This window comes from Nyctibius grandis, chromosome W (assembly GCF_013368605.1).
Source record: "Nyctibius grandis isolate bNycGra1 chromosome W, bNycGra1.pri, whole genome shotgun sequence".
NCBI lineage: Eukaryota > Metazoa > Chordata > Aves > Nyctibiiformes > Nyctibiidae > Nyctibius > Nyctibius grandis.
In genome coordinates, this window is record NC_090694.1 from 26,707,575 (window position 1) to 26,734,423 (window position 26,849).

Below are 26,849 nucleotides of genomic sequence, written 5' to 3' on the forward strand. Positions count from 1 at the left end.
AATGCTCCTCTCCTAGTTGGCTCATCCACCATTTGCATCAGAAAGTTATCATCAATGCACTGGAGGAACCTCCTGGACTGAGGATGGCTGGCTGAGTAGGCCTCCCAGCAAATATCAGGGTAGTTGAAATCCCCCATGACAACCAGGCCCTATAATTGCGAGACTGCTCTCAGCTGCCTGTAGAAGGCCTCATCACCCTCCTCATCCTGATCCGGTGGCCTGTAATAGACACCCACAACAGTATCACCCCTGCCAGCCTGCCCCTTAATTCGCACCCACAAACTCTCAACTCGCTCCTGATCCGCCCCTGGACAGAACTCAATACATTCTAGCTGCTCACTCACATAAAGAGCAACTCCACCACCTCTCCTTAGTGGCCTGTCTTTCCTGAACAGGACATAGCCATCCATGACCACATTCCAGTCATGCGAGGCGTCCCACCAAGTCTCTGTAATTGCCACTAGATCATAGCCCCCCGACCGAACACGGATTTCTAACTCCTCCTGTTTATTCCCCATGCTGCGTGCATTGGTGTACAGGTGTCACGGTTTAAAGCTGGGCTGGCGATTAAACCTGCAGCAGACGCTCTCTGTTAACCCTCCCCCACCCCCACCCGAAGGGAAAGGGAAAGGGAAAAGGGAGAGAGACTTACGGGTTGGAAAGTTAAAACAGTTTTAATAAACCTATAATAATGAAAAAGAGTATAATAATATTGGAATAATCAAATATATACAAATATATATACAAAACCAAGATCGAGCTCCCCCGATGTCAGCAACGTCACCACCGGCACTGCAGGGCAGGCTCCGGGAAGGCCCAGGCTGGGCCTAGCGACGGTCGAGAGCTGGATTCAGGGATGCACAGATCAGGATCGGGGGCAGCAGGAAAACAGACAGAGTCCTCCTTGGACACCGGCCATAGCAGAAAGAGCAAGAGCGAGCAAGAGAGAGCGAGACCCTCGTGATCCCCCCGCTTTATACCGAGAATGACGTGTATGGGATGGAATACCCTCGTTGGTCAATTTTGGGTCACCTGCCCTGTCTGCTTCCCCCTGCAGCTGCGACCCCCCTTCGGCTTTTCACTTGTAAGCAGTGAGGAATCAGCAGTGACCTTGGTTTCTCTAAGAAAAAGTACAGCAAGAGCCTTACTGCACAACATCCCTACCGGTGCCTCAGCGATAACTACAAACTTCGAGCGTTATCAGTCCTGGAAGCAGACACTGTCTGCAAAAACATGCAGTTAGTTTCAGAAAGTGCAGTTATTTAGAGGAGACTTAGCTGAAAGTAAAAATCACTGAAAGGAAAATCGGCCTGGTTTAGGCCAAACCAGGACAACAGGCATTTCAGGGAGCGAGCTGAGCACACCGATTTCACCCCAGGGGGATGGGAGGCCTCCTAGTCTACCTCAACACTAGAGCGTTGCCCCAGTGGTGCAAGCCCAGCTACTACCCCATCCCCCTTCGAATCTAGTTTAAAGCTTTCCGAATGAGCCCTGCTAATTCCTGTCCCAGAACCCTTTTGCCCCTACGACATAAACCTTTCCCATGTATTACCGTCACGCCTGGTGTCTTATAAAACCAGCCATTATCAAAGAACCCAAAGCCCTGCCTGTAGCACCAGTCTCGTAGCCAGGCATTAAGAGAGAGAATCCTACTATTCCATCCCACGTCATCACCTGAAAATGGAAGGAGGGAGGAGAAAACAACTCTTGCCCCAGACTCTTTCACCAACCGTCCTAGGGCCTTGTAGTCTTTCTTCATCCCCCTCAGACTACGGGATGCAGCTTCTTCCCCACCTGTCTGGAAGATCAGCAGGGGGTAGTAGTCTGTGGCCTTCACCAGGTTGGGGAGTTGCCTGGTGATATCCCTGATTCGGGCTCCAGGCAGGCTGCAGACCTCCCTGTGATGGGGGTCAGCTCTGCATATTGGGCCCTCAGATCCCTTTAGGAAGGAGTCTCCAACCACTAAAACTCTTCTCTTCTTCCTTGTGGAGGAGGTAGCTATACGCCTGTCAGGTTTTTCTGACTGTGGTGGGACCTCTGATATAGGTTGCCTCTCCACCACATCCCCATTGGACCGGCTATATTCCACTAGGGCTTCATATCTATTGCTCAGAGGCACCTGAGAGGGGCAGAGTACAGGGGTCCCTCGATCCTGGGAGCTCTCCGGCAGGTGCTCCCATTTTTGTTGCAGGGAAGGCAGAGCCTGGCTCCACCAGTCTATCTCCATTTCAGCCTCCCGAATGCTCCTAAGCCTTTCTACTTCGGCTTGAAGCCTTTCAACCTGGCTTTGCAGCTGTGCCGCTCAGTCGAGCAGATCATCTACCTGCTCACAGCACACACAGCCCCCTGTCACCACAGAGACGCTGTAGCATTCCCTGCAGCCTGCGACCTGCACCATCGCCTCCTTCCGTGGGAGCTCTGTCTGGGTTCCCACATCCATTTTGGTCTTCTTCCGCCGGGGAGATACCATTGTTCTTTCACTGAGCTGGGAAATACCTGTTGGTGACACCCCTGGTTCACAGCTCCTTGGCACCTTCCTCGCCTTGTGCACTGGGAGGGAGTCAGCGCCCTCCCCAACGAACTGCAAACGGCTGTGGCCTCCCCCTCCGTGGGACACACACAGTCACTGCTGACTCCCCCTCTCCATTCTGGCCAGGGAATAGTCCCTGCCCTCCAGGAGGCTTTTTATCACCCAATCAACAGGGGGTGGTGCGTTTAAATCGCCCGCGGTGCCTCCGGCTACGCCCCCTCCTCTCCTGATTCGTTGCCGGGAACCTCCGGGTCCGGGGTGGGGGGGGGAAGCAGCTCGGGGCTGCTGCTCGGGGGGGGCTCGGGGGGGGCCCAGAGTACGAAAACCGCCCGGTTACAGCCCGATGTCGCCCTCGCCCCCGCACTAACCTCAAGTCGCTGCCGCCGCTGTCGCCGCTGTCGCTGCTGCCACCGCTGTCATCACAGTTGATGTGATTTTTTTATAAGATGCATTCAATATATATTTTTGGGTTATGAGAATCCAAGAATGAAAATAAAATCCTGTATCCTGGTGCCCTTTTTAGCCCTAACAATTCACCTGAGAAAAGAGGTCTTCCTTGTTGTTGGCTTGTGAATTCAGTCTGAAAAAAAGTCTTTATAATTCAGGCTATTCAGCAAACCTGAAACACCACTAAATGTTTCAAGTTTATTTTAGGCAAATAAACTAATACAATTCCTCTCAAAACAGGAAGGATGTGCAAAGACATTTGCCATAGGAGTCTAAAAGCCACAGACAAACAGGACCATGGTTATACATTTTCTCTGAAAAGAGTTCAATGTCTCTTAATTCCAGAATAGTAGTAATGCTGGAGTAGCTACCTACTGAGTTGGAAGAGAATTGTGCTCCAAATTGTTTCCACCACCACCACTACTCCCCCAAAAGGTAAGTGGTCTTCCAGACAGAATCTAAACCTAAGCAGTCTCACAACCTAAGTTCATTTCACTGCTAAGAATGACAGAAGCATTGCATGTGAAGATAAGCCTCTTGACCTCAAGACAGTTAATATGATCTGTATTAAGTTGAGGTTCTGAGGTACCTTTACACCTTTTTTTGGTGTTTTAAATGTTTTCAGACCTTTACCAAGGACCATGAGGGCCAATAATATCCATTGCTTGCTTTTAAAAAAATTACATTAAAATTAGATGTAATATCATAATCTCAAGAGCTGGTATTTCAAAGAAAATGCTGAATTTCATGAGAAAATTTAAGAGAAATAAAATGTCATTTAGAATGCTGCAAACATATAACCTTTTAATACATGTCCTTGCAAGAAACATGCCCTAGCACAAACAAATCCATCTGTTCTCCCTGGAAATTATTAAAAAATGAAAGACTTGAGAAAATATGATATATACAATGACCTTAAGAATGGCTCTAAAAATCACATTATCACTTAGGCATGATGATATGAACAACTAACTGTACATTAGGAATATAGCCCAATCCTATTTGCACAGTATTGCTTTATGCAATCCTCAATTATTTTCTTCCTTCATCAGGTTCAGTTGAATTTCAGTTGGTGAGTTTTTGGCTTTCCTTTCTTTCTGCTCATTCCCCAACTTGGGCTTTCCATGATGCCAAGGTACCAAGAGTAAATTTCCCCAGAATAGTTCAGACCAGATGATAATTGGCATATGCACCAGACAATACTGACTGCTTCTGGGATTTGATGTCACATCTCTGTGTGATGCTGCATTGTATTGTACCACATAGCCATCTAGACTACCTAGGAGGATCCCTAAATTAGTAACACATGGTCTCCATCTGTATGTTTGTGTGTGTGTGTATCATCCCTACATTAATGATCCTTTCTGTTTTCATTTTCCTATACACTGAAGTTTAATAGGATATGATGAGAAAGGTAGATTTTTAGACACAGTTACCCTTCTATTGTTAATGCACTGCATTAAAAGTTGTATCAGAACTGAGTGACAGTTGTAATAGGCTTCATGCAAAAATGCCATATAAATTGTCAGTTCTTACAAAAATAAAACAAATCTTTGGAGCTGAGGTCATGGAAGACAAAATAATGCTAAATATTTGGTGGAACTTTATCTTGGGTTTGTAAGTTCTGTAATAGGATGGGGGGTGGCTTGTTTCATTAAAAAATTGTTCACCTATACTCATTAAGTAGTTATTGTAAAGAAGATAATATGTTGGTGTTGCATGTTTAGATAAAAGTGCAACTTAACAGAGTTTGATGGCAAGGTACACTCTTTCTTACTTCATGGAGGAAACATACAGAGGGAAAATCAGGTTAGAATCACACCCAATTCACTATATCACTTAGCTAAGATTTCAAAGTTTCATCATGCTTATTTGCAATGGTTTGGTCCAATAGTAATATTTGGGTCTGGTGTCTTCTTGTTCCTCATTGGATTCCTTCACTGTCTTTAGACAGGCCGTTACCTTGTCTAGTTTCAGCTGCTGTTGATGGTTTGTAGCCTTGAAGCCTCTGTATCTTCTGATTTACACTGACTCTAGAGACCCTGTGGAAATTTACAGCTTGCGGCCTAAGTCTTCTGCAAATCTGGCTGCTCATGCTAAGTAAAGATAAGCAAACAGCATACTAAATCACACAACTTTATAACTCTAAGTGATTCATTCTATTGAAAACTTACTTATTTCATAGAATCATGGAACGGTTTGGGTTGGAAGGGACCTTAAAGATCATCTAGTTCCAACCCCCCTGCCATGGGCAGGGACACCTTTCCACTAGACCAGGTTGCTCAAAGCCCCATCCAATCTGGCTTTAAACACTGCCAGGGAGGGGTCATCCACAGCTTCTCTGGGCAACCTGTTCCAGTGTCTCACTCCCCTCACAGTAAAGAATTTCTTCCTAATATCTAATGTAAATCTACCCTCTTTCAGTTTAAAACCATTCCCCCTTGTCCTATCACTGCATGCCCTTGTAAAAAGTCCCTCTCCCACTTTCCTGTAGACCCCCTTCAGGTACTGGAAGGCTGCTAGAAGGTCTCTCTGGAGCCTTCTCTTCTCCAGGCTGAACAGCCCCAACTCTCTCAGCCTCTCTTCATAGGAGAGGTGCTCCAGCCCTCTGATCATCTTCATGGCCCTCCTCTGGACTCGTTCCAACAGCTCCACATCCTTCTTATGTTGGAGGCCCCAGAGCTGGATGCAGTACTCCAGGTGGGGTCTCATGAGAGCAGAGTAGAGGGGGAGAATCACCTCCTTTGACCTGCTGGTCACACTTCTTTTGATGCAGCCCAGGATACGGTTGGCCTTCTGGGCTGCAAGCGCACATTGCCAGCTCATGTTGAGCTTCTCGTCAACCATCACCCCCAAGTCCTTCTCCTCAGGGCTGCTCTCAATCCATTCTCCACCCAGCCTGAGTGAGTCGACAGCAGCGGCGGCAGCAGCGGCGGCAGCGACTGAGGTGAGTGCGGGGCAAGGCGAGATCGGGCTGTACCGGGCGGTTTTCATACTCTGGGCCCCCTGAGCAGCAGCCCCGAGCTACTTCCCCCCCCACCCCGGACCCGGAAGTTCCCGGCAACGAATCAGGAGAGGAGGGGGCGTAGCACCACCTGTGATCGGGTGATAAAAAGCCTCCTGGAGGACAGGGACTAGTCCCTGCCCAGAGGGGAGAGGGAGAGTCAGCAGTGACTGGGTGTGTCCCAGGGTGGGGGAGGCCACAGACGTTTGCAGCTTGTTGGGGAGGGCGCTGACTCCCTCACAGTGCACAAGGCGAGGAAGGCGCCAAGGAGCTGTGAACCAGCCAAGCTGTGAAGGCGCCAAGGAGCTGTGAACCAGGGGTGTCACCAACAGGTATTTCCCAGCTCAGTGAAAGAACAATGGTCTCCACCCGGTGGAAGAAGACCAAAATGGATGTGGGAACCAGACAGAGCTCCCACGGAAGGAGGCAATGGTGCAGGTTGCAGGCTGCAGGGAATGCTACAGCGTCTCTGTGGTGACAGGGGGCTGTGTGCCCTGTGAGCAGGTAGATGATCTGCTCGGCCAAGCGGCACAGCTGCAAAGCCAGGTTGAAAGGCTTCAAGCCGAAGTAGAAAGGCTTAGGAGCATTCGGGAGGCTGAAATGGAGATAGACTGGTGGAGCCAGGCTCTGCCTTCCCTGCAACAAAAATGGGAGCACCTGCCGGAGAGCTCCCAGGATCGAGGGACCCCTGTACTCTGCCCCTCTCAGGTGGAAAACAATAACCTAGAGGAGAAGAGTGAGTGGAGGCAAGTCTATGGCTGTGGCAAAAGGCGAGTGCCCTCCTTGCCTACCTCGCCTCCACAGGTGCCTCTGAGAAATAGATGTGAAGCCCTAGTGGAATACAGCTGGTCCAATGGGGATGTGGTGGAGAGGCAACCTATATCAGAGGTCCCACCACAGTCAGAAAAACCTGTCAGGCGTATAGCTACCTCCTCCACAAGGAAGAAGAGTTTTAGTGGTTGGAGACTCCTTCCTAAAGGGATCTGAGGGCCCAATATGCAGAGCTGACCCCCATCACAGGGAGGTCTGCAGCCTGCCTGGAGCCCGAATCAGGGATATCACCAGGAAACTCCCCAACCTGGTGAAGGCCACAGACTACTACCCCCTGCTGATCTTCCAGACAGGTGGGGAAGAAGCTGCATCCCGTAGTCTGAGGGGGATGAAGAAAGACTACAAGGCCCTAGGACGGTTGGTGAAAGAGTCTGGGGCAAGAGTTGTTTTCTCCTCCTTCCTTCCATTTTCAGGTGATGACGTGGGATCTAATAGTAGGATTCTCTCTCTTAATGCCTGGCTACGAGACTGGTGCTGCAGGCAGGGCTTTGGGTTCTTTGATAATGGCTGGTTTTATAAGACACCAGGCGTGACCGTAATACATGGGAAAGGTTTATGTCGTAGGGGCAAAAGGGTTCTGGGACAGGAATTAGCAGGGCTCATTCGGAGAGCTTTAAACTAGATTTGAAGGGGGATGGGGTAGTAGCTGGGCTTGCACCACTGGGGCAATGCTCTAGTGTTGAGGTAGACCAGGAGGCCTTCCATCCCCCTAGGGTGAAATAGGTGTGCTCAGCTCGCTCCCTGTAATGCCTGTACACCAATGCACGCAGCATGGGGAATAAACAGGAGGAGTTAGAAATCCGTGTTCGGTCGGGGGGCTATGATCTAGTGGCAATTACAGAGACTTGGTGGGACACCTCGCATGACTGGAATGTGGTCATGGATGGCTATGTCCTGTTCAGGAAAGACAGGCCACTAAGGAGAGGTGGTGGAGTTGCTCTTTATGTGAGTGAGCAGCTAGAATGTATTGAGTTCTGTCCAGGGGCGGATCAGGAGCGAGTTGAGAGTTTGTGGGTGCGAATTAAGGGGCAGGCTGGCAGGGGTGATACTGTTGTGGGTGTCTATTACAGGCCACTGGATCAGGATGAGGAAGGTGATGAGGCCTTCTACAGGCAGCTGAGAGCAGTCTCGCAATTACAGGGCCTGGTTGTCATGGGGGATTTCAACTACCCTGATATTTGCTGGGAGGCCTACTCAGCCAGCCATCCTCAGTCCAGGAGGTTCCTCCAGTGCATTGATGATAACTTTCTGATGCAAATGGTGGATGAGCCAACTAGGAGAGGAGCGTTGCTGGATCTTATCCTCACTAACAAGGAGGGTCTGGTTGAAGAGGTGAAGGTTGAGGGCAGCCTTGGTTGTAGTGACCATGAGATGGTAGAGTTCAGGATCTCATGTGGCAGGAACAGAATAGCTAGCAGAATCACAACCCTGGACTTCAGGAGGGCCAACTTTGGCCTTTTCAAGCAATTGCTAGGGGAAATCCCATGGGACAGGGTACTAGAAGGTAAGGGGGCCCAAGATAGTTGGTTAGCATTCAAGGACTGCTTCTTCCGAGCTCAAGATCAGAGCATCCCAGCAGGTAGGAAGTCAAGGAAGGGTACCAAGAGACCTGCATGGTTAAGCAGGGAACTGCTGGGCAAACTCAAGTGGAAGAAGAGGGTGTACAGATCATGGAAGGAGGGGCTGGCCACTTGGGAGGAATATAAGTCTGTTGTCAGAGGATGTAGGGAGGCAACCAGGAAAGCTAAGGCCTCCTTGGAATTAAACCTTGCAAGAGAGGTCAAGGACAACAGAAAGGGCTTCTTCAAATACATTGCAGGTAAAACCAACACTAGAGGCAATGTAGGCCCACTGATGAATGAGGTGGGGGCCCTGGAGACAGAGGATAAAAAGAAGGCGGAGTTACTGAATGCCTTCTTTGCCTCTGTCTATACTGCTGGAGGCTGTCCTGAGGAGTCCCGGACCCCTGAGGCCCCAGAAGAAGTCAGGATAGAGGAGGAATCTGTCTTGGTAGATGAGGGCTGGGTCAGGGACCAATTAAGCAACCTGGATGTCCATAAATCCATGGGCCCTGATGGGATGCACCCGCGGGTGCTGAGGGAGCTGGCGGAAGTCATTGCTAGGCCACTCTCCATCATCTTTGCTAAGTCGTGGGCAATGGGAGAGGTGCCTGAGGACTGGAGGAAAGCGAATGTCACTCCAGTCTTCAAAAAGGGCAAGAAGGAGGACCCGGGTAACTGTAGACCGGTCAGCCTCACCTCCATCCCCGGAAAGGTGATGGAACAACTTGTCCTTGGTGCTGTCTCTAGGCACATCAAGGATAGGGGGATCATTAGGGGCACTCAACATGGCTTCACCAAGGGGAAGTCATGCTTAACCAAGTTGATAGCCTTTTATGAGGACATAACCCGGTGGATAGATGATGGTAAAGCTGTGGATGTGGTCTATCTCGATTTCAGTAAAGCATTTGACACGGTCTCCCACAGCATCCTCGCAGCTAAACTGGGGAAGTGTGGTCTGGATGATCGGGTAGTGAGGTGGATTGTGAACTGGCTGAAGGAAAGAAGCCAGAGAGTGGTGGTCAATGGGACAGAGTCCAGTTGGAGGCCTGTGTCTAGCGGAGTCCCTCAAGGGTCTGTACTGGGACCAGTACTATTCAATATATTCATTAATGACTTGGATGAGGGATTAGAGTGCACTGTCAGCAAGTTCGCTGATGACACAAAACTGGGAGGAGTGGCTGACACACCGGAAGGCTGCGCAGCCATTCAGAGAGACCTAGACAGGCTGGAGAGTTGGGCGGGGAAAAATTTAATGAAATATAACAAGGGCAAGTGTAGAGTCCTGCATCTGGGCAAGAACAACCCCATGTATGAGTACAAGTTGGGGACAGACCTGTTGGAGAGCAGCGTAGGGGAAAGGGACCTGGGGGTCCTAGTGGACAACAGGATGACCATGAGCCAGCAGTGTGCCCTTGTGGCCAAGAAGGCCAATGGCATCCTGGGGTGTATTAGAAGGGGTGTGGTTAGCAGGTCAAGAGAGGTTCTCCTCTCCCCCTCTACTCTGCCCTGGTGAGGCTGCGTCTGGAATATTGTGTCCAGTTCTGGGCCCCTCAGTTCAAGAAGGACAGGGAACTGCTAGAGAGAGTCCAGCGCAGAGCCACAAAGATGATTAAGGGAGTGGAACATCTCCCTTATGAGGAGAGGCTGAGGGAGCTGGGTCTCTTTAGCTTAGAGAAGAGGAGACTGAGGGGTGACCTCATTAATGTTTATAAATATGTAAAGGGCAAGTGTCATGAGGATGGAGCCAGGCTCTTCTCAGTGACATCCCTTGACAGGACAAGGGGCAATGGGTGCAAGCTGGAACACAGGAGGTTCCACATAAATATGAGGACAAACTTCTTTACGGTGAGGGTGACCGAACACTGGAACAGGCTGCCCAGAGAGGTTGTGGAGTCTCCTTCTCTGGAGACATTCAAAACTCGCCTGGACGTGTTCCTGTGTGATATGGTCTAGGCAATCCTGCTCCGGCAGGGGGATTGGACTAGATGATCTTTCGAGGTCCCTTCCAATCCCTAACATTCTGTGATTCTGTGTATTTGTGCTTGGGATTGCCCTGACCCACATGCAGGACCTTGCACTTGGCCTTGTTGAACTTCATGGGGTTTGCACAGGCCCAGATCTCAAGCCTGTCAAGGTCACTCTGGATGGCATCCCTTCCCTCCAGCATGTGAACCGCACCACACAGATTGGTGTTGTCAGCAAACTTGAGGGCACGCTCAATCCCACTGACAAAGTTGTTAAACAGCGCTGGTCCCAATACTGACTCCTGAGGAACACTAAACAACTAATTTAAGCTAAACAACTAATATCTCTTAACATTGAGAGGTGTCCCTGCTAAAGGGGAGAGTTGCCTGGTGTGCAGTCCAGGTGTGGGCCAATTCAAATTGGGCTCATCCAGCAATCTATCATTGGTAAAAGATTTTGTTGCTTCAAGGAGCAGCCTTGAGAGGTGTCCAGATCAAGGGGAGATCATCGCCCTGCAGCCACATGCTGCTTTCTTTCCACTGTGACAAATGAGACAACAAAAGCAAATAGGAGGTGGTTAATATTTAAACTGTTAATGCAGGTGTCTCAGTAGCACATTTTTAGAGGCATTGTAACTGGAGCCTATCAGCATTTGAACAAATTGCTCTTACAGGAAAGGCAGAATAATTTTGGATGAATTCCTGGGTATCTGGACATCAGGTCACTGTAGTTTCCTTTGTTCTCTGCTCTCTACACACGCTAGGAAGGGTACTGTATTTTATAGAGTAATGAGTATGTATCGATAGAGGCAAATGATGTTCAGTAATACCATTTAATGCATAAATTGCTATCTTCTCTGTTGCATTAGGTAGTTGCTCCACACATCTGATAACAGCATGCAAAGGCAGAACATTCATTTTAGAGAGTTCTCTTTGCACATTCCACACACATTAAAATATTTCCCGTAAAATATTTGAAAGATCTTTTTTTTTTCTTAAAGTGATTTTTTCTGTTGAGACAGTAAGGCTTTGGGAGGGTTGGAACACAAAATATATGGCAGGAGAGCACAGAAAAGTACAGTGGAGGGAAGCAATGAAAAAAGCCTTGCAAAAATATCTTTTTATCTGGGAAAAAGCAGGGAAATGATACCTTATTAAGGACATTCTGAATGTTGTCAGTATTTTATAGAAAGCATGTCCAATTAGAATTTATTTTGCTTTTGTTTTATTTAAATATTAACCATACAAGCAATTTAGAATTTCCTAAATGGGTCTCAGAGTAAAATAAAACAAAACAATTGCTACAAGACAGGAACTGCTCCTGTTCTGACACAATAGATGTATCAAATCTATAGCTCACTTTAATAGAGGACTTAATAATGATATAAAACATGATCTTCTGTATAATAATCCATTAGAAATGCTCTAGATCTAGCAATCTACTAATCATATAATTCACTAGTATTAATTAAATAATGTCTAACTGCCTTAAGTAATTCATAATATCTTTCCCTGCAGTCTGATACACACTTTCTGTTTAGCTTTTGAAAATTTAATTTGTTATCTGAAAAGTGGCCATTTTTATCAATTAGATAAATCAGCTTAATAAGAGATACTACCTGTGACAGTGTCTCAAATAAAAGAAAAAGGTGATTCACCAAATAAAATTCTGTCAAGGTCTCTTCAACTATGAGTGAATACAGTGTTGTTCAAATATCTATGCCTTCAATTTAATTTGTAACACCAAGGATCACCTTAAACTTCAGTTTGAGAGAGTGTCCTAATTAGTCTTTGTCTTCATTTAGCCCATACCTGGGACTAAACAATAACAGTTTTTCTCTCACCCAATGTCCCTTTCCCAACAGAGGAAGGAAATTGGGAAAAAGAGAGAGACTCATGGGTTAAAATTAAACAGATTTAATAAAATAAAGAAACCAATATAAATAACACAAAACAGTATACTTAGCTACAGAGTTGCAGCAAGTTATCCAGGAATACTAATCATTGACATTAAGAAAAAGAGAGACCAGAAAAGAGGAGAGCAAAAACAGCCACCCCTCTCCCCCAGCAAGCCCTCCCTTTTATAGTGAACTTGATTGTTAATGATATAGAATACACCTGTGGGCCAGCCTGGGTCAGCTGCCCTGGATTTAGCTGCTAATGGCCCTGATCACCATGACTGTCCACAAACTGAAACAAAATCCCAGTGAAACCAGGGCAGTCTTCTATTGTCAGAATTAGAAGAAGAAAGCTACTGTCATGAGTAAACTTCAATGCTTGCGATTGCTTTGGGTGACTCCAGCGAGGGTAACTTTCAGAAGCATTTCCATCTGTAATGGAAATTCTGCAGAGTCTCAGTGCATGGTGCACAGTTCAAGAAGTGGAGAAATGGATTCATGTTTCTTTTATCAAAGTTGTGTTTCTCTAACTGCCTCTTCTGGAAAATGTCTTATAACAATCAGCATGAAACACATCATAGGTCTGCCTAAATCATGAGGAAAGCAAAATGCATCCTTTGTGCATGGGCATGTTTATTTTTAAACTATTTATTTTACAATATTCCTTAATTAAAGTTGTTGATATAGCAGCATCCTGTTTAGGTCTTGTTTAATAGCCTTTAACATTTTGGTCACAAGAGAATGCCTATTTGTGTTATTTTGAAAACTGCTTATAATCTTGAACTATGTCTAGTTCATAGCCCTATGCTAGATATTCCCCATGGACCACTGTCAGCACTCACAATTTCTCATGGGCTATGCAACTTCTATCATCCAGCCTTTAAGCATGCTGAAGTAATCTATTTTTACAAGCTAGTAGTGAAACATTTGAGATAGTTACTTAGTGTGATATAATTTGTCACTGTAGCCCCAAACTAGAGTTAGGGAATCATTGGGCTACCTCTTTCCTGAAAAAAAGTTTATCTATCCTGTTCTTAAAAGTCACGAGAGAAGAGGTCCCATTACTTCCATGAGTTTATGTTTCATTGATTGTCTACTTTTACAGTTTGAAAGCTTGCCCTAATAGAAAAAAGTTACTTCATTGCAAGTAAGGCAATTTGTTTCTTATCTGACTCCAGTTGAGGTTGATCATGTATTTTTCTTTGTATCTGTATTAGAGTATCATAGAATCATAGAATGGTTTGGGTTGGAAGGGACCTTAAAGATCATCTAGTTCCAACCCCCCTGCCGCAGGCAGGGACACCTTTCCACTAGACCAGGTTGCTCAAAGCCCCATCCAATCCGGCCTTAACACTGCCAGGGAGGGGGCACCCACAACTTCTCTGGGCGACCTGTTCGACTGTCTCACCACCCTCACAGTAAAGAATTTCTTCCTAATACCTCATCTAAATCTACCCTCTTTCAGTTTAAAACCGTTACCCCTCATCCTATCACTACATGCCCTTGTAGAAAGTCCCTCTCCCGCTTTCCTGTAGGCCCCCTTCAGGTACTGGAAGGCTGCTAGAAGGTCTCTCTGGAGCCTTCTCTTCTCCAGGCTGAAGAGCCCCAACACTCTCAGGCTGTCTTCATAGGAGAGGTGCTCCAGCCCTCTGATCATCTTCGTGGCCCTCCTCTGGACTCGTTCCAACAGCTCCATGGCCTTCTTATGTTGGGGGCCCCAGAGGTGAAAGCAATACTCTAGGTGGGGTCTCATGAGAGCAGAATAAAGGGGCAGAATCGCCTCTCTCAACCTGCTGGCCACGCTGCTTTTGATGCAGCCCAGAATATGGTTGGCCTTCTGGGCTGCAAGTGCACAGTGCTGGCTCATGTTGAGCTTCTCATCAACCATCACCCCCAAATCCTTCTCCTCAGGGCTGCTCTCAATCCATTCTCCACTCAGCCTGTATTTGTGCTTGGGATTGCCCCAACCCACATGCAGGACCTTGCACTTGGCCTTGTTGAACTTCATGCAGCTCGCACAGGCCCAGCTCTCAAGCCTGTCAAGATCCCTCTGGATGGCATCCCTTCCCTGCAGCGTGTCGACCACACCGCACAGCTTGGTGTTGTCGGCAAACTTGCTGAGGGCACACTCAATCCCACTGTCCATGTCGCCGACAAAGATGTTAAACAGGACCGGTCCCAATACCGACCCCTGAGGAACGCCACTCGTCACTGATCTCCACTTGGACATCGAGCCATTTACCACAACTCTTTGAGTGCGACCATCCAGCCAATTCCTTATCCACCGAGTGGTCCATCCATCAAGTCCATGTCTCTCCAATTTAGAGACAAGGATGTCATGCAGGACAGTGTCAAATGCTTTGCACAAGTACAGGTAGATGACATCAGTCACTCTTCCCCTATCCACCAGCCCTGTAACCCTGTCGTAGAAGGCCACCAAATTTGTCAGGCATGATTTGCCCTTAGTGAAGCCATGTTGGCTGTCACCAATCACCTCCTTGATTTCTGTGTGCCTCAGTATGGTTTCCAGGAGGATCTGCTCCATGATCTTGCCAGGCACAGAGGTGAGACTGAGTAGCCTGTAGTTCCCCGGGTCTTCCTTTTCTCCCTTATTGAAGATGGGGGTTATGTTTCCCCTTTTCCAGTCAGTGGGGACTTCCCCAGACTGCCACGACTTCTCAAAAATGATGGATAGCGGCTTAGCAACTTCATCCGCCAGTTCCCTCAGGACCCATGGATGCACCTCATCAGGTCCCATGGACTTGTGCACCTTCAGGTTCCTTAGATGGTCTCGAACCTGATCTTCTCCTACAGTGGGCGGTTCTTCATCCTTCCAGTCCCTGCCTCTGCATTGAGCGACTTGGGTGGTGAGGCTTGAGCACTTGCCAGGGAAGACTGAGGCAAAAAAGTAATTGAGTACTTAAGCCTTCTCCATATACCAGATAACCAGGTCTCCTGTTTCCTTCTGGAGAGTGCAAACATTTTCCCTAGTCTTCCTTTTATCACTGACATACCTGGAGAAGCATTTCTTGTTGTCCTTGACATCCCTGGCCTGATTTAATTCTATCAGGGCTTTAGCTTTCCTAACCTGGTCCCTGTCTGCTCGGACAATTCCCTGTATTCCTCCCAGGCTACCTGCCCTTTCTTCCACCCTCTGTAGGCTTCCTTCTTGTGCCTGACTTTGTCCAGGAGCTCCTTGTTCATCCATGCAGGCCTCCTGGCGTTTTTGCCTGCCTTCCTCTTTGTCGGGATGCATTGCTCCTGAGCCTGAAGGAGGTGGTCCTTGAATACTAACCAGCTTTCTTTGGCCCCTCTTCCCTCTAGGGATTTATCCCAAGGGACTCTACCAAGCATGTCCCTAAGGAGGCCAAAGTCTGCGCTCCTGAAGTCCAGGGTGGTGAGCTTGCTGTGCACCATCCTTGCTGCCCTATTGATCTTGAACTCCCCCATTTCATAGTCACTGCAGCCAAGGCTGCCCTTGAGCTTCACGTCCCCCACCAGCCCCTCCTTTTTGGTGAGAACAAGGTCCAGCACGGCACCTTTCCTCATCGGCTCCTCTACCACTTGGAGAAGGAAGTTGTCATCCACGCATTCCAGGAACCTCCTGGACTGCTTGTGCCCAGCTATGTTGTCCTTCCAACAGATATCGGGGTGGTTGAAGTCCCCCATGAGGACCAGGGCCTGTGAACATGAGGCTACATCTATCTGTCTGTAGAGGGCCTCATCCGCTCAGTCTTCCTGGTCAGGTGGCCTGTAGCAGACACCCACTATAATGTCTCCGGTCCCTGCCCACCCTTTAATCCTGAGACATAAGGTCTCCGTCGGCTCCTCCTCCATCCCCAGGCAGAGCTCCACGCAGTCAAACTAGTCATTGACATAGAGCGCAACCCCCACTCCTCGTCTCCCCTGCCTGTCCTTCCTAAAAAGCCTGTATCCCTCCATTCCAACGCTCCAGTTATCAGAGTCATCCCACCATGTCTGCGTGATGCCAATAAGGTGGTAGCCTTGCAGGTATGTGCACGCCTCTAGCTCCTCTTCTTTGTTCTCCATGCTCCATACGTTTCCATAGAAGCATTTCAGTTGGGCCCCCGGCAAATCACAGAATCAATCAGGTTGGAAGAGACCTCAGGGATCATCGAGTCCAACCGTTGCCCTGACACCACCATGTCAACTAGACCATGGCACTAAGTGCCATGTCCAGTCTTTTCTTAAACACATCCAGAGATGGTGACTCCACCACCTCCCTGGGCAGCCCATTCCAATGTCTAATAACCCTTTCTGAAAAGAAATGCTTCCTAATGTCCAACCTGAACCTCCCCTGGCGAAGCTTGAGGCTATGTCCTCTTGTCCTATCACTAGTTGCCTGGGAGAAGAGGGTAACTCTCACTCCGCTACAACCTCCCTTCAGGTAGTTGTAGACTGCAATAAGGTCACCTCTGAGCCTCCTCTTCTCCAGGCTAAACAACCCCAGCTCCCTCAGCCGTTCCTCGTAGGTCAGGCCCTCCAGACCCTTCACCAGCTTGGTCGCCCTCCTCTGGACTCACTCCAACACCTCAACATCTTTCTTGAAGTGCGGGGCCCAGAACCGGACACAGTACTCAAGATGCGGCCTCACCAGTGCTGAGTACAGAGGGACGATCACTTCCCTAGACCGGCTGGCTACACTATTCCTAATAGAGGCCAGGATGCCATTGGCCTTCTTGGCCACCTGGCCACACTGCTGGCTCATGTTTAGCTGGCTGTCGATCAGCACCCCCAGGTCTCTTTCCACCGGGCCGCTTTCTAACCACTCTTCCCCCAGCCTGTAGAGCTGCATGGGGTTGTTGTGGCCGAAGTGTAAGACCCGGCACTTGTTCTTGTTGAACCTCATGCCGTTGGTCTCGGCCCATCTATCTAACCTGTCCAGATCCCTCTGTAGGGCCTTCCTACCCTCCAGCAGATCAACACTCCCACCCAGCTTGGTGTCATCTGCAAATTTACTGAGGGTGCACTCAATCTCTATGTCTAGGTCATCTATAAAGATATTGAACAGCACTGGCCCCAGAACCGAGCCCTGGGGAACACCGCTAGTGACCGGCCGCCAGCTGGACTTTGCCCCATTCACCGCCACTCTCTGGGCTTGGCCATCCAGCCAGTTTTTAACCCATTTAAGAGTCCACCCATCCAAGCCCCAGGCAGCCAGTTTGTCTAGGAGGATGCTGTGGGAGACAGTGTCAAATGCCTTACTGAAGTCTAGATAGACTACATCCACAGCCCTGCCCTCATCTACTAAGCGGGTCACTTGGTCATAGAAGGAGATCAGGTTGTTCAAGCAGGACCTGCCTTTCATGAATCCATGTTGGCTGGCCCCGATGCCCCGATTATCCTGCATGTGCCATGTAATGGCACATGTAATGGTCGCTGCAGCCAAGGCTGCCCTTGAGCTTCACGTCCCCCATCAGCCCCTCCTTGTTGGTGAGAACAAGGTCCAGCATGGCACCTCTCCTCAGCTCCTCTATCACTTTGAGAAGGAAGTTGATATCCACACATTCCAGGAACCTCCTGGATTGCTTGTGCCCAGCTGTGTTGTCCTTCCAACAGATATCGGGGTGGTTGAAGTCCCCCATGAGGACCAGGGCCTGTGAACATGAGGCTACATCTATCTGTCTGTAGAGGGCCTCATCCACTCCATCTTCCTGGTCAGGTGGCCTGTAGCAGACACCCACTATAATGTCTCCCCATCCCTGCCCTCCCTTTAATCCTGACCCATAAGCTCTCTGTTGGCTCCTCCTCCATCCCCAGACACAGGTCCATGCACTCCAATTGGTCATTGACAGAGGGCAACACCCCCTCCTCGTCTCCCCTTCCCATCCTTCCTAAAAAGCCTCTATCCCTCCATTCCAACGCTCCAGTCATCAGAGCCACGCCACTATGTCTCCGTGATGCCAATAAGGTTGTAGCCTTGCAGGTATGTGCACGCCTCTAGCTACTCTTGTTTGTTCTCCATGCTCTGTGAGTTTGCATAGAAGCATTTGAGTTGGGCCCCCAACAAAGCTGACTTACTGCCTGAAATTCCTTCCCCCTGCTCTTCCAGCGCTCTCATGCTGACCTGCTGTCCTTCTCCAGTCTCTGGGTACCTATTGCTGGCCCTGGCATCGGACTGAGGTCCCCCTCCCCAGGCAACTCTAGTTTAAACTCTAGCTTAAATAGGATGATGTATTGCATCTTGATCTTGCAGCTGGTGTATCTGGTGCAGCCCATGTTCAGGGTATGGAGTGATTCTTACTGTAAGAAATGACACAGCATCATCCCGTTCAAGTTATGGCCTATTCTCACCCAAAATCATATCTCCTTGAGGCACACATCTAACTACCCCATCCTCCTGCATCATCCACCAGGTGCACCCAGGTCCTTGAGCAAAAGCAATACCACATGTGGGTTTGCCTTTGCTCGAGGCAGGAGTAATCCAAACTGTTTTCCCCAACATACTCATTGCATGCACCACAGGGACTTTATCCCCCTCTACAGTGCGCAAGAGTTCAGATTGAGCAGGACCAGCCCGGTTGAGAGATCCCATGGTATTAACTAACCAGGTGTTCATCCCAGTTTTTGAGTGTCCCATCACCCATCGCTTTCAATGTAGTCTTCAACAGTCCATTACATCAGTCCACTTTCCCAGCAGCTGGTGCATGGTAGGGGATGTGATATATCCATTCAATACCATGTTCTTTAGCCCAGGGGTCTATGAGGCTATTTTGGAAATGAGTCCCATTGTCTGACTTTTCTTTCCGGAGTGCCACGTCACCACAAAATCTGCTTTTCACGGCCCACAATAGTGTTACAGGCAGTGGCATGAGGCACAGGGTATGTTTCCAACCAGACGGGACTTGCTTCCACCATTGTGAGCACATAGCGCTTGCCTTGTCGGGTTTGTGGAAGCAAGATGGAATCAATCTGCCAGGCCTCTCCGTACTTACATTTTAGCCATCATCCCCCATACCACAGTGGTTTTAGTCTTTTGGCTTGTTTAATTGCTTCACAAGTTTCACATTCGTGGATGACCTGTGTGATAGTGTCCATGGTCAAATCCATCCCACGGTCACAGGCCCATCTATATGTGGCATCTCTACCCTGATGCATTATGAGTGCACCAAGCTAAAAATAACTCATCTTTATGCTGACAGTCCAGGCCTACTTGGGACACTTTGATCTTAGCAGCTTGATCCACCTGCTGGTTGTTTTTATGTTCCTCAGTGGCTCTGCTCTTGGGTATGTGGGCATCTACGTGACCTACCTTCACAACCAGCTTCTCTAATCGGGTAGCAATATCCTGCCATATCTCAGCTGCCCAGATGGGTTTGCCTCTGCGCTGACAGTTGTTTTTCTTCCATTGCTTCAGCCATCCCCACAGGGCATTGTCTACCATCCACGAGTCAGTATACAGGTAGAGTACTGGCCATTTTTCTCAATCAGCAATATCTAGAGCCAGCTGGATGGCTTTTACTTCTGCATACTGACTTGACTCACCTTCTCCCTCAGCCGCTTCTGCCACTCGTCCCATAGGACTCCACACAGCAGCTTTCCACCTTCGCTGTTTGCATACAATATGAAAAGATCCATCAGTGAACAAGGCATGATGCTTCCCATTCTCTGATTGTCTATTGTATGGTGGCCTCTTCAGTGTGCATGACCTCCTCCTCTGTTGACATACCAAAGTTTTTGCCTTCTGGCCAGTCCATGATTACTTCCAGAATTCCTGGGCGATTGAGGTTCCCTATTCAAGCCCGCTGAGTAATCAATGCAACTCACTTACTCCATGTAGCATCAGTTGCATGATGCACAGAGGGGGTCTGTCCTTTAAACATCCAGTTCAACACTGGCAATCTGGGTGCCAGGAGGAGCTGTGCCTCAGTATCAATTACTTCTGAGGCAGCTCCAACTCCTTCATAGGCTGCCAGTATCTCTTTTTCAGTTGGAGTATAATGGTCCTCTGATCCTCTGTATCCCCCAGCTCCAAAACCCGAGTGGTCAACCTCAAGTCTCCCCCGGTGCCTTTTGCCAGAGGCTCCAGGTAGGACCATTCTCCCCAGCTGCAGTGTAGAGGATGTTCTTTAATTCTGGTCCTGTCCAGACTAGCCCAAGGGCCACTGCATGGACTATCTCTTGTTTAATTTGCTCAAAAGCCTGTTGTTGCTCAGGGCCCCATTTAAAGTCATTCTTCTTTCAAGTTACATCGTAGAGAGGGCTCACAATCTGACTGTAATGGGGAATGTGCATCCTCCAGAAGCCTACTATGCCCAGGAAAGCTTGTGTCTCCTTTTCGTTAGTTGGCAGAGACACAGCTGTTATTTTGTTGATCATATCCATTGGGATCTAACAACAGCCATCTTGCCACTTGATTCCTAAAAACTGGATCTCTTTTGCAGGTCCCTTGACCTTAGCACGTCTGATGGCAAAACCAGCTTCCAGAAGGACTTGAATTACTTTTTCCCCCCTTTTCAAAAGCTTCTCCTGCTGTATCACCCCATACAATGATGTCATCTATGTATTGCAGGTGTTCCAGAGCTCCACCCTTCTCCAGTGCAGTCTGAACCAGTCCATGGCAAATAGTGGGGTTATGTTTCCACTCCTGGGGCAGTCGATTCCAGGTGTACTGGATGCCCTTCCAGGTGAAAGCAAACTGTTGCCTACACTCTGCTGCCAAAGGAATGGAGAAAAATGCATTTGCAATATCAATCATGGCATACCACTTGTCTGCCTTTGACTCCAGTTCATAATGGAGTTCTAACATGTCCAGTACAGCAGCACTCAGCGGTGGTGGGACTTCGTTCAGGACACGATAGTCCGCAGTTAGTCTCCATTCCCCATCAGTCTTTCACACTGGCCCTATGGGACTGTTGAAGGGGGAGCGAGTCATGCTGATCACCCCTTGGTTCTGCAGTTGACGGATTGGCTCATGGATGGGATCAGTGAGTCTCTATTAGTCCGATATTGCCACCTGTGGACCGTAGTAGTAGCAATGGGCACCTTTTGCTCCTCGACCCTCAGCAGCCCCACAATAGAAGGGTCCTCTGACAGACTGGGCAGGGGAGACAGGTGTTTAATTTCTTTCATCTCCATGGCCTCTACACCAAAAGCCCACAGGTACCCCCTCGTGTCCTTGAAATATCCTCTTCTCAGGTAATCTATACCAAGAACGCATGGGGCATCTGGGCCAGTCACAATGGGGTTCTTCTGCCATTCAGTCCCACTCAGACTCGTTTCAGCTTCCAATACAGTCAGCTCTTGGGAGCCCCCCCATCAATCCTGAGATACAAATTGATTCTCTCCCTTTATCGTTTGATGGCATTAGGGTGCATTGTGCACCAGTGTCCACTAGAGCCTTATACTGCTGTGTTTCCAATGTGCCAGGCCATCGAACCCACACAGTCCAAAAAACACAGTTGTCCCTCTCCTCCACCTGGCTGGAGGCAGGGCCCTTCTAATCCTGAAGATAGTGTTTGTTATTGACATCTCAGTTCAAGCAGCTCACATGAATTTGATCCCCATTATTCACACCTGGTAAATAGGGATCCAAAGCCCATCTACCCTGTCTGGAGAGCTTCCCATTGGAATCTGGAGCAACAAACTTCCTAGCAGAAGCCCCGTTCCTAATGGGTTCACCTTGCAGCTTACGTATGCATGCCTGTAAAGTCGAGGTAGGTTTTCCATCCCATTTCCTCATGTCCTCTCCACGGTCATACAGAAAAAAAGCACAGGGTGCCTCGTGATGTGTACCGTCTCTCCTGAGCAGGTCTTGCAGGGGAACGCTGTCTCCTGATGGCTGAGACATTGGTACAGGCAGGGAGCGGGCTCTGTCCTCCATCTGGGACAATTTTTCCAACACCTCACCGAGCACTTCTGTGGATTTGTCAGACTTTTTTTCCACAGCTGAGACACTGGCCCACAAGGAGGAAAAGAGATTGTCTGCATATTGCTGCACCCAATACGACTGTGGCACGCTCAGGACCCACTTGCACCACATGGGTCCTTTGGATCTACTCGTGTCTGTGGGTCATCCAGGTTAGCAAAAATCAGCTCCCACACAGCTATTTCCCTTAGATTCTTAACACCTCTCTTGATGGTTGTCCACTTGCCTGGGTGGTATAGGACATAATCCCTAAAGGGATACCTTTTCCTTACGCTTTGCAGGAGTCACCATCAGGCAGTGAGGGGCTCTGCACCTGTTGCAAGACCCCTATCAATACCCACTTCTCTAGCCCTTGGACCCAGCTGCTTGGCTTTGCTACCATCTAGCTTGAGACCATTGCCTGTTATCCCAGCAGCAGAGCAGCCAAATAACAAGTTGCTCGCCTTCATGACAGCTGTAATCTCTATGTATATCTCGCAGCTCACTCAGGGATAGGGATCAAGTGGTTATCTCTGGCTCGTCCTCCTGTGATGTCCCTTTTTGTGGTTTTCACCTTCTGTACAGGGGCAGCTGGCACTGGTTGAGTCCCTAGGTTAGCTGTATCATCCATCACTGGGGGCTGACTAGCTGCAGCCCTCACTGCCAAAGTCTGGGTACTTGCAGCAAGTGCTTCCTGGAATTGAGTAATCACAGTGCCCACTGCAGAAATCTGAATAGCCTCTGGGGTAGCTGGGATGTCTGCTGTAGGGACTAGCAGGGTCTGAGTATCTGCCATTCCAGTCATGGGTGCTGGGGCAGCTGCGGTGCCAGTCATAGGGGCTGGAGTTGCTGTGGTACCTGGTGTAGGGGCTGGGGCTGCTGTGGGGCCCATTACACTGGCTGCAGCAGCTGTGCTTTATCTACCTTTACATCCATGTTGAAGCAAGAGCAAGAACTGAAAAACATTTAAAAGGCCTGACAATATGAGCATGGCGGTCAAAACATCCCAAGGGGATTCAAAATTCTCAAAAGCCATTGAGATCAGCTTCGAGGAAAAAAAAGAAAGTACATGTCACTCATTCCCATTCCATAGAAATCAGAAATGGTCACAGTTCCAAAAGAATTTATAATACCATAAACCAATGCCAAACCACATAGCAGAGTGATACCTCTAAGTCCATGCCCAGAAGTGATAAACCACACAAAACCCGTAATAAACAGTGGCAAAGCCACACATTTGTTAAGCCACCCCAAAAGCAACTGTAAAACCAAACATCAGAGAATTCCACCCAACAGCCCTGCTACTGACACCAATATAATGAAGGCTCCTAACAAAAGCAGTCAAATCTGTGAAAACTTCAACCTTCCAAGACTCTTAGATCAAAAGTCTATGGTTCTCCCATGTGATCTATTTATTTACCTTGGGCACCAAATGAACTGTCTTCATTTAGCCCAGACCCAGGGCTAAACAATAACAGTTGCTCTCTCTTCCAACATCCCATCCCCAACTAAGGAAGAGAATTGAGAAAAGAAGGAAGACTCATAGGTTAAAGTTAACACAGATTTAATAAAAGAAAGAAACCAATATCAATGATAACACAGAACACACAAAATTAAACTTATTTATAAAGATGTAGAAAGTTGTTCCATAAAGAGCAATTGTTGGGAATAAGAAAGAGAAAGAAAAGAGGCAAGCAAAAAGAGGCCCCTCCTTCCACTCTCCCCCTTTTATAGTGAACTTGATGTTAATGATATAGATTACACCTGTGGTCCAGCCTGGGTCAGCTGCCCTTGATCAACATGGCTGGCCACAAACTGAAACAAAATGTAACAGAAACTTGCTTCTATAAATTTTATCCCATGAAACCAGGACAGTAGACAACATCCACAGCCTTTCTCTCATCCAGTAAGCAGGTCACCTTGTCATAGAAGGAGTTCAGGTTAGTCAAGCAGGACCTGCATTTCATAAACCCATGCTGACTGGGCCTGATTGCCTGGTTGTCCTGTACGTGCTGCGTGATGGCACTCAAGATGATCTGCTCCATAACCTTCCCTGGCACCAAGGTCAGACTGACAGGCCTGTAGTTCCCCAGATCCTCCTTCCGACCCTTCCTGTAGATGGGCGTCACATTTACTAATTTCCAGTCAACTGGGACCTCCCTGGTTAGCCAGGACTGCTGTGAAATGATGGAAAGTGGCTGGGTGATCACTTCCACCAGCTCCCTCAGTACTCCTTTAAGATTTCGTTCTTGAAGAGTGTCCACTCTTCCTGGACTCCTTTGCCCTTCAGGACTGCCTCCCAAGGGACTCTGTCAACCAGGCCCCTAAACAGGCCAAAGTCTGCCCTCCGGAAGTCCAAGGTAGTAGCTCTGCTGACTCCCTTCCTTACTTCTCCAAGAATCAAAAACTCTATCATTTCATGATTGCTATGCCCAAGACAGCCTCCAACCATCACATCACCCACAAGTCCTTCTCTGTTTACAAAGAAGAGGTCCAGCAAGGCACCTTCCCTAGTTGGCTCCCTCACCAACTGTGTCAGGAAGTTATCTCCCACACACTCCAGGAACCTCTAAGACTGTTTCCTCTCTGCTGTATTGTATCTCCAGCAGACATCCGGTAAGTTGAAGTCCCCCACGAGAACAAGGGCTACTGATCATGAGACTTCTCCCAGCTGCTTATAGAATATTTCATCTGCCTCTTCATCCTGGTTGGGTGGTCTATAGCAGACTCCCACTATGGTATCTGCCTTGTTGGCCTTCCCCCTGATTCTTACTCATAAACACTCGACCCTATCATCACCATCCTCAAGCTCTATGCAAGGGCTCATGGGCCCAAGCTCAGGGTCCACCTTTGGGTAGCAGAGCTGGGCTGAGGGATAGACCCAGGGCCCGGTTGAGGTGCCCCATGCAACCGCTTAGGGGATTGGTGCTGGTGCCAGTGTATATAAGGAATCTGCTTGTGCCGCATGTTTGCAGACTCCTTGTAGAACTGCTTATTGCGGTAGGGCTCTGCCCAATGCATTGTTGTCCTGGTTTCGTGGGGATAAAATTTATAGAATCAAGTTTCTGTTACATTTTGTTTCCGTTTGTGGCCAGCTGTGGTATGGTGATCAAGGCCATTAGCAGTTAAATCCAGGGCAGCTGATCCAGGCTGGCCCACAGCTGTATTCTATAATTAACATCAATTTCACTACAAAAGGCAAAGCTTGCTGGGCTGGGGTTGGGCTCTTTTTGCTCTCCCTCATTTCCATTACCAAGGTGCTTTGCCAGCTCTTTTGTCTCCTTTTTCCTCTTTGTATTCTCTCAGATTGTTTAATTTCCCCCTTTTATTGTGTAGTTCCTAAAGACCATTTTTTTCTGTTCTGGTGTTTACCAGCTCATCCCACAGCTCTGTGTGCCTCTGTTGTCTCCCCCCCTTACCCTGATCCAGGTGCCCCTTTTTGTTCTGCCTCTTGGCTGTGCCCAGGGTCAGCTCTGGTGCCTACCTTGCCCCATGCATGCCTCTGCCCTGTTTGGCAGATTTCTGCTGGTATGAATCTTTGTGATTTTCCTAAAAATCCCAGCTTTGATGGTTGAAGTTGCTGCTGGTTGGGATCAGTTTCTGAGCCATTCCCTTTCTAAATGTCTTCCAATCAGGTAGGCAGCAAGTAATCTGGGGAGGTGGGTGGTTGCTCTGGTGACCCATAACAAGTACAAAAGTAATAAATAACAACCACTCCGTTGACAATCAGCTATCCCCAGTGTGCAGGAAAAGGCTAATGGCAACCCCTCAGCCTGGAGGTGCAGTCAGGACTGTCACTTCTGATCCAGATTCATCTGAACTGCTTTCTCTTAGGCAGTTTAATACAAAAAGTTTAATTTTCCCCTCTTGTGTGTCTGTGTTTCCCCTTGCTGTCTGGCAGGTGACAGGGACAAGAATGGGGCCCTGCCAGGCGGCTCTAAGCGGCTGCAATGCACAGTGAGGTGCATTTTTAGTGCACGCTCGTTAGAGGGCTATCTAATGCAATTATAAACTGCACACAGCAGCAGAAAGGCACTCACTGCTCCTTCCTGAGGGGCCTAGGGGAAAAAAGGGACAGGGAGGGAGCTGGGAGAGATTTGAGCCAGTAGCACCTGTATGGGGTGTCGGGTAACACAAGGGCTGGTTCTTGCTGTGAGACCAGAAGTGACTATCAGTTAAAAGATGTTTCTGACATCTGATTTTCATTTTGGTGCAAAGAAAAATAGAGGCAGAAGGGAGAAAGCAAGATTTTTAGATGAACTTGTCAGCAGTTCAATGTCATGCTGAAATAACCCAGCTAATTTGGGGACTGGCCACATTGACCACAGCAGCAAGGGGCTGCAGCAGCAAGTCCTAGTGACCACCCCGGGTGATCTCTGTACTTAGACATGCGTAGCTCAGTGTGTCAGACCCATGGCAAGCTTTACCAACTGCACACATGAGGGTTTTGACTTGCCAGAAGCCCTGGGACCTCTAAAACAGACAAAGGGACTAGGTTATTCCTGATTTTCTAACTTTACTCCTATTCCTGAAGACTATTGGTTTTACACCAAGATTTTGTGCAGCTTTTGTAGACCCACCCTCCTCTTTCCCTTTCCCCATACCTTCTTACATTTAGCACTATGAGATGAAACCATTAGCTGAGCTGTGTGACTTCCCACTTGTTGGGCTGGAGCAGCACCTTCTGGAAAGCACGAGCAAATGCAGTGCTCAGAAACCTCGTGGCTGGATTATGAAGGGTGGCT